The sequence below is a fragment of the Palaemon carinicauda genome, chromosome 31 (genome assembly GCF_036898095.1).
Source record: "Palaemon carinicauda isolate YSFRI2023 chromosome 31, ASM3689809v2, whole genome shotgun sequence".
In the NCBI taxonomy this organism is placed as follows: domain Eukaryota; kingdom Metazoa; phylum Arthropoda; class Malacostraca; order Decapoda; family Palaemonidae; genus Palaemon; species Palaemon carinicauda.
Window position 1 is genome coordinate 73,729,952 of NC_090755.1, and position 10,088 is coordinate 73,740,039.

Genomic DNA, 10,088 nt, shown 5'->3' on the forward strand with positions numbered 1-10,088 from the left:
ATGGCGGTGAATATATTTTTTCTTTATTTTCCCTTAATTTAATTCCTTTCAATCTAATACTCTATCTGAGTTAGCATACACTGTTAAAAAAAAACCGTAACTTTAATCGGAAATTCTGCGTAAAAATATACTGTTCTCAGCCGTATTTCAGTAAAATACAAGCGACCGTAATTTCTACCCTACTTTGCTATTATCTATTACTGGTTGGTGACCGTAATATCACTCCTTTACGTCAATATATCAGTTTTTAAAACTGTATATGCCTGGCAGTATTTGTGCTAAGATTTTTACCATTTTTTTTTTTTTTTTTTTTTTTTTTACAGAAATTTTTAACAGTGCAGGTCAGGATATAATTCATCGTTTAGAAATCACCACTAACTGTGGTACATAAGTTTGACTTCTTCTATTTGTAATGGTAAGTAGACCGAGGTGCAGATATGATGAAATCAATATAACTCTTAGCTGTGACCAGATTGTGGAATGATCTTTCTAATGTCGCAGTTGAATCGGTGGAACTTCGGAACTTTAAGCTTACAGCGAGTATTTTCATGTTGAACAGGAAGTTGACATACAGTAAGTTTGTATCGTTCTATATACGATACAAATATTTTAACGTTGTTACTGATCCTGAAATATTCTCTTTTTAATTCATTATTTCATTATATAGTTCAATCATTTCCCTTCCTCAATACGCTATTTTCCCTGTTGGAGTCCTTGGGTTTGTAGAACTCTGTAGCTTAGCTAGAAATAATGATAAGTGGCAGAGCTAATAGAATTTCGTAATAACGAAAATATAGAAAAAATTAGTGAATACTTCGGCATAGAAAAGATCGACCTTGGCGAACAAGGGAAATATATTAATTATCCTTAGAATTTTAATTATCACAGATAAATGCAATTTATCCAAGGTTCCGGCACCATGATACAAGTGCACATGCTTTCTGAAATGCCCTAGAGAAATTTTTTTCTGAAATACCCCATTGACAAAGAAAGTAAGGAGAATCATCACAAATAGAATTCCTCCTTTCAATGTTCACAATTACTATTCAAAACATTTCATAACATTATATGCACAATTTAGTTGTGGTGAAATCAATGTTAAAATGAATACAGTAACATACAGGAAAAAAAGGCGACATTTAAACAAACAATACAACAAAAAGTATAAAAGATCACCCAAGCAAAAAAAACTGAAATATATGCTGGAATGATCATGAACGCCCGTGGGCGCACATTCACAAAAACGAGCAAATTACAACGCTGCAATGATCGGTCAATTACCACTTGAAGTATATTTCGACACTGAATAATGGGGCACATCCTATCGGACAACAGCTCAAATTGCATTTGCTTTCGGTAAACAGTACCCGACGAATGACGAATATTTGAACACGTTCATGCGGGCAATATTGAAGCTGATCAAACACAGACACACATTATATATATATATATATATATATATATATATATATATATATATATATATATATATATATATATATATACACACATAATTATACACACACACACACACACACACACACACACACACACATATATATATATATATATATATATATATATATATATATATATATATAAACACATTATACACATAAATATACACACACATATATATATATATACATATATACATATATATATATATAAATATAAATACATAAATATAAATAAATTATATATATATATATATATATATATATATATATATATATATATATATATATATATATATATATATATATATACTCCCGATGCGAAAAAGGACATGAATGAGGCCTTTGTCCTGTAGTGGACTGGAAACAGCTGCATTTGCTTTTGTACTATATATATATATATATATATATATATATATATATATATATATATATATATATATATATATATATATATGTGTGTGTGTGTGTGTGTGTGTGTGTGTGTGTGTGTGTGTATACACTCACACACCTTCCTCGTCATCATCATTCTTTTTTATCAAGACATCTGAGAGCGAGCAATTTAATTTGCATTGGTATTGGCCTAATACAAGGAAATACTTTCAAATAATCAAATAGAAATATATATAAGTATTACAGCATGTATGTATAAAATACCCCTGAAAGGTAATGCTGTCTATTACAACAGAAATGGCAGAGCTATCTATTACAACAGAAAAGATAATGCTATCTATTAAATATCTATTAAAAGCCATTCCTAGGTTCATCAAAATGAAGGCTGACAAACAAATAGAATGAAATAAATACAATGAACGAGAATAAAACAACGCTGAAATAGGGTCTGCTCTTTATCACATACGAGAGTAGGCTATATGTCTATTCGAGCATTGGGAAAAGTTGGCATTTTTTCGTTAATAAACCTGTGATCATATTTTAATTGCAAATTAATCATTATTCCATTTACGAGTATTATTTTAGTATAATGAAGAGAATATGTAGGGCCATAGACGTGATTACGTTCAGCTATTTTCATAAAGGAGCTTGGAAAAAAAATGTCATTATCAAAAACAAAAGAGCTCATGGCGTCAGCTAATTCGATTCAGGGTACAACCCTATAATATAATTATCTTTGTTATTATTTTTTCCGCCATCCGCCTAGCGCTCTCAAATCTCCAGCAAGGCCCGATATGTAATTTATAAAGCTCATTGGACAGTAATTGAATTGCCTTATTCAAATAAGTAACGCCAATACCAACGGTCCTCGGCTGTATCACACGAAACGAGACCGAGTTTATTATTAGAGCGACGATGGACTCGGTGGATGCAATTTCAAGCCAGACTGTGTTTGTGTTTGAGTGTGGAGGCCTTAATAAATTCATGCATAAACATCTGTGGACAAGATTGGTTCTCTTCATACACGAAAGGGTGTTATGAAACATACGTGCTTAGATTTATGGTTATAAATAGTATCAAATAACGGATAACGATCACTTGCAATGAAAATAATATCTATGATTCGAAAACTATGGGTGAGTAGTCGAATCCAAGGTCAACCCTCAATAATTTCCAATAGTAGCCTATCCATAGCCTCATCATCCTTGTGGGCTATGAATGTAGGAGGCTGGGGTTTGGGTATCCTGAAGGTCTACATGTTGAATCATCAGCAGCCATTGTCTGGCCTTCCCTGGTCCTATTTTGGGTGGGAAGGGCATGTAAGAGTTAGCCCTTTGCCTCTGCTGCACACGAGGTTCGTTGAAAATGATAAAAGGAACACTTATCTGTCGCAAGTGAAGAAACATTGAGGAAAAGCATAACAGATAAAATGACAGACGAATAAATAGGAAAGGCGGAAAATTGAAACGCACGTTGAATGGACAGACAGAACAACATAATGGTAATGGGTCACAATAAAGAAGCTAATGGAGTATGTGAATGAGATGAAAAGCCATATCGAGGACGCAGTAAAAAATTGAGATGAACATTCCGGTTGAAAATCAGCTTTAGACAGAAAAGGCTGACACATCGACGAGCTGTCTAAATGGGTCTAACGTGGAAGGCTTCGAGCTGACAGGTAACCTGTCAGCGACAAGGGCGAAGAGCGATATCTCAATTAGAGGGTAAAAGCACATTCACTTCCATCAAAATTTTCTTTTTAAAATAAATCATAAATAAATTTACGTATAAAGAAATAGAACCCAGTGAAGAAATGTGATGTAGAAGATAGCTTTAGAGTTGAAAATTTGAGGTAACCTGCATAAACTGGGGCTGAAAGTTTTATTCACTGGGAAAATGTCAAGCAATACGAGAGAACTTTCAACGTCAAGACCTGAGCTTAGGAAGATGAATTATGTATGTGCCTCACATCATGGCATTAAAAGGGGCCTTTCATGATGTCTGAATAGTTCGACATACAACTACAGAGAGAGAGAGAGAGAGAGAGAGAGAGAGAGAGAGAGAGAGAGAGAGAGAGAGAGTCAAAAAGTCAAAGTCAAAAACCTTTATTCCATTATAAAATGGTTATCCTGTGTGTGAGAGAGAGAGAGAGAGAGAGAGAGAGAGAGAGAGAGAGAGAGAGAGAGAGAGAGAGAGAGAGAGAGAGAGAGTCCTTTTCAAATTGATTTCACTTGCATTAAATCCTAATCATCTCTGTTATAAGTTTGTGTTTAATCACATAGTCTCTCTTGCAGTCAAATTGAAACACCCCATTTATCAAGATACTTAATAAAAAAAATATTCCTTTTCTCTGTACACATTCTGTGAAGTATGTAACATTACCTTCAGGCACATTTACTACGATAGTGAACAAATATAGAACAAACGTTTGAAGGTCACGAACTTTACACTGACCCTAGGTCATAACCTTCCTCTGGCTACTGACGAGGTTTTGTTTAAGACTTGCTATCCAAGCTAATCACGATCATTTAAGAATTTCATTCTTCAAATAGTATCAAAAGTTGTATAATTCCATTTAGATGACCTGAATTCTGTTTATCACAAGTGAAAAGAACTTTTACTTCTAAAATACTTGGATATTGTAACTACCACATAGCAAAATCGGCAACCACGACATTGCACAATGGGTCAAGATATGACTGACAACAACTGAATTAACTGACTAGGTTAAGATATGACTGACAACAACTGAATTGACTGACTAGGTTAAGATATGACTGACAACAACTGAATCGACTGACTAGGTTAAGATATGACTGACAACAACTGAATTGACTGACTAGGTTAAGATATGACTGACAACAACTGAATTAACTGACTAGGTTAAGATATGACTGACAACTGAATTAACTGACTAGGTTAAGATATGACTGACAACAACTGAATCGACTGACTAGGTTAAGATATGACTGACAACAACTGAATTGACTGACTAGGTTAAGATATGACTGACAACAACTGAATTAGCTGACTAGGTTAAGATATGACTGACAACAACTGAATTGACTGACTAGGTTAAGATATGACTGACAACAACTGAATTAGCTGACTAGGTTAAGATATGACTGACAACAACTGAATTGACTGACTAGGTTAAGATATGACTGACAACAACTGAATTACCTGACTAGGTTAAGATATGACTGACAACAACTGAATTAACTGACTAGGTTAAGATATGACTGACAACTGAATTAACTGACTAGGTTAAGATATGACTGACAACAACTGAATTAACTGACTAGGTTAAGATATGACTGACAACAACTGAATTGACTGACTAGGTTAAGATATGACTGACAACAACTGAATCGACTGACTAGGTTAAGATATGACTGACAACAACTGAATTGACTGACTAGGTTAAGATATGACTGACAACAACTGAATTAACTGACTAGGTTAAGATATGACTGACAACTGAATTAACTGACTAGGTTAAGATATGACTGACAACAACTGAATCGACTGACTAGGTTAAGATATGACTGACAACAACTGAATTGACTGACTAGGTTAAGATATGACTGACAACAACTGAATTAGCTGACTAGGTTAAGATATGACTGACAACAACTGAATTGACTGACTAGGTTAAGATATGACTGACAACAACTGAATTAGCTGACTAGGTTAAGATATGACTGACAACAACTGAATTGACTGACTAGGTTAAGATATGACTGACAACAACTGAATTACCTGACTAGGTTAAGATATGACTGACAACAACTGAATTAACTGACTAGGTTAAGATATGACTGACAACTGAATTAACTGACTAGGTTAAGATATGACTGACAACAACTGAATCGACTGACTAGGTTAAGATATGACTGACAACAACTGAATTGACTGACTAGGTTAAGATATGACTGACAACAACTGAATTAGCTGACTAGGTTAAGATATGACTGACAACAACTGAATTGACTGACTAGGTTAAGATATGACTGACAACAACTGAATTAACTGACTAGGTTAAGATATGACTGACAACAACTGAATTAACTGACTAGGTTAAGATATGACTGACAACAACTGAATTAACTGAACAAATTATGTTCTCACATCAAAGGCATCCGGTCTGACTGTCTCTTTTAGCTATAAGAAAATACTTGAAAGCCAACCCTGGAAACCAACGAGGTGAAAAAAAGGACCCTAAATTAATAAAGATGAACAACCGATATGCGCAACACTTACGTAACCAGACGGGTTGTTGTTGTTGACATCAAGAAGCTTACCTAGAAAAAGAATACACAAGTAATTAATTCGTGAACAGTAAATTATAAAATCTAAGTCATTATAAATGACTTGAAACTATAATCAACATGTAGGAAAAATAATAATATAAAAACTATAGCTATATGCGTACTCATGTACGCTATAAATGGAGTCAGCCCTTTTTGTTATCACAATCATTATGAAATGGAAAACTTATATCCGGAAACTCTTGGCATCATATCCATTTTTTTTTTATCATGGATTTTCCAGTAAAGTGTCCGTTCGATGTAACCTATACACAATCTTTCATATTTGTTTGAAACTTAAAATAACGCCCCCCCCCCCACCCCTATGGTTCGCACTAATGGCCTTGGATTTTCCAGGTAACTTCTAATCCCCATAATACATCATTTGCGTAATCTCTTACTGTTTGCAAAGCTAATCGCTTGCACGCAATTACGGAGTTCTTGGAGGCAAGTTGCATAGCCTTCATAAACCCCATGTTTTCTTAGTGATATTTTTGGTGGGCTACACAAAGAAGGGAGAGGACAGAGAGAGAAAAGGGCTGGAATTGCATGGCGATGAAAAATGGTAAATTCAAATGAAGGGATATGCATATGTATATACACGCATAACAAAAGGGCTTTTCTTAACGCATGTTTTGGGATTAATGTTCCATTGAGACCCGGCGGAACGATATTGAAAAGAACACCGTCTGGGTACAGCTGGATGATTATTTCAAACTGAATGAAAAAGCGGACAGGTAATGGCATTTTCAGGGATCTGTGACGTCACCGTCCTCGCCCAAATACGCACCTATAATAAAGCTTACATATCGCAAACAATAATCGCAACATTTGCGTTATTCAAAGCGACGCGATTCTAGAACCCAATGGAGGAAAACTGCAGCAAAGAAAGTCCTCTGTATACCACGCTTGCCTTTTCATTCCATGAGCCGAGCAAATAACAGGGGGAAGTGTAGTGTGTGTTCTCTTGTAAAGCAAACGCTCCATATTAGTTTGCACGATGCTACACAAAAAGTCAAACTTAAGCGTAAAGATACTTTTGTATTTTGTCATTAAGGGGGAAAAGGGTTACCAACCGACCTTAGTAAGCAATGAAAACATCTTGATATTTTAATCGCATACCTGTTCCCTTTTAGAAGAGGGGATCTCAGAAGATATTTTATAAAGTGTCTAGAAAATGAGAATAATGAATGTAAATGGGGACAAGAGTAAGGCAATGAGATTATATCTTAAGAAGGAAGGTGGAGTAACAAACATTGGTTTGGATGGTGGAAGAATGGCATGTTGGGAGTATCATAACTGTTGAGGGCGAGATGAAAGACGAGGAGAGGCACAGAATAGAAGAAGGGAGGTACCTGCCCTCGGGCTATAAACTGGATTGTATCCAGGGGGTACTTATCCTTTCCCCATATTCCCCACTTCCCTGTCCTCATCGTACTCGTACTCGAGACTTGATTTGTCCCTAGAAGCCAGAGAGGCATATTACGAAGCTACTGTTGAGCCATTTTTCCTTTATGGGAGTTTATTACCTATATTGGATGCGAATGAACGGAAAAAGGTTGACAATGTTGAGGTTAATAGTCTGTGGTGTAAAAACAATTGATATAACGAGGCAAGATAATATATGCAAAGGGGTATAATTTCTAGTATAATTAATAAGCTGAATCAAAGTATTTCAATGTGGTTCGGTCTAATGGAGAGAAATGAGAACGATAAATGAGTGAAAACAATGTATAATTCGTAAGTGTTGGGAGGTATGAGAAGAGGAAAGCTTCGAAAGGGTTGGACAGATCGTCTGAAACAAGTTTTGGAAGTGCAAGATAAACTTGAATGGTGAAATGTGTCCAGGGGGTTTGAGGGCCCATGACGCAATGTTCATGACCCTTTTATGTCAATGAAATAAGCGACTATTGTTGAGGAAATCTGACTCCACGGGGACTCATCCATGACACAGCAATTAAAGGAGGAATGTGACAATAGCTTGAGATAGTCGTATATGTAGTTACCCTGTGTTTTTAAGTTTATATATATATATATATATATATATATATATATATATATATATATATATATATATATATATATATATATGTGTGTGTGTGTGTGTATATATATATATATGTATATATATATATATATATATATATATATATATATATACACATATATATAGACATATATATATATATATCTATATATATATATATATATATATATATATATATATATATATATATATATATATATATATATATAGACATATATCTATCTATCTATCTATCTATATATATATATATATATATATATATATATATATATAGACATATATCTATATATATATATATATATATATATATATATATATATATATATAGACATATATATATATATATATATATATATATATATATATATATATATATATATATATATATATATGAATTATTAAAGTAATGATAAGGAAGCACACTTCGCCACCTCGCTTATACTAAGTTAATTCACCTATAAAAATCAATAGAATAACATATAACATTTGAATTCCTATTTGAAATTCCGCTAAAATGCGCAACCAAAACATAGGACGAGTACTCAAGATTTCACACCTTGTTTTTCACATTTGAAAAAAAAAAAACGAAAATATTTTCACCTTTTTAAAAATGCTGGTGTTGTTCAAGAGACCTAAATTCTATGAAACTTTCCTTCGTCTTCTTCGCTCTCATTTATTCTCGCACGTGTGAACAAGAAGAGCGAAGACGTTTTCCAGCAATAAACTTTGAAACTGGCACTGACTTAGTATTCGCCTCCTACCACCAGTGTTCACCATTCCTCCGCTTCTCCGTCGCCATCTATCCACCATCGTTTTTCCAGATCCTCTCCCCAGGACCCATTACTGCTAAGGCCTCTTCTACGGATGACCTTCCAAAAACCATAGCATCCTAGTGAGACCCCCTCGACAAAATCCCTAGCCTCCTAATGAGACCATTACTAAGTATGCATGGCCCTCTCCCAAAAGCCATTACCTCAAGGAACCATTGTCTCCTGAATGTTCTCCTTCCTCCATACCTACCAGTTCCTAAATCCAAGGTCCTTTATCTTCCAGAATGTCTTTCCTCACAACATTTTACCTCCAAGAAAGTCTCTCTCCAATGCCCATTGCCTCGAAGAGCGTACTTCTCCCCAACTCTTATTATCTATCAAAAGAACATGAGAAAACTAATAGAGGCTTCGTACTCTTATGTAATTCTCACTTCATGGCTCCATTATTTCTAAATTAACCTAAAATCTATTCAGCATCTAGAGTAATCGGAAGAGTTCGAAACCAAAATGCTATTGGGAGAAGAGTACTTTTATAAATGTACCAAAACCAAAACAGTTCAGTAAAATCTAAACTACATTCCCGACTTCATTTCGAAAAAAACAAAATGGGATGAAGCGTTTCAACTTCAAGAAAACATCCTCTCCCGAAATTCCGAATTAAACAAACGTCATAGATTGAGAAAGTAAAAACATAATACTCACGCTTATAATATTCAAAAAATATTTTTTTGTCCATTCCAATTAATCAGGCAAGGCATTAAAACTATTAATTAATACGCATTGTTCAAGTGTGGGTTGTAAAATTGCAATGTAGCAACAAAATACCACCAAACAGTGCAATCATATATATAATATATATATATATATATATATATATATATATATATATATATATATAAATATATATATATATATATATATATATATCTATATATATCTCTATATATATATCTCTATATATATATATAAATATATATATATATATATATATATATATATATATATATATATATATACATATATATACATATATATATACACATTTATATATATTATATATACACACACTGAAGGACAGTAAACATTTTTAGTTTTTATTTTCAGTTCCATT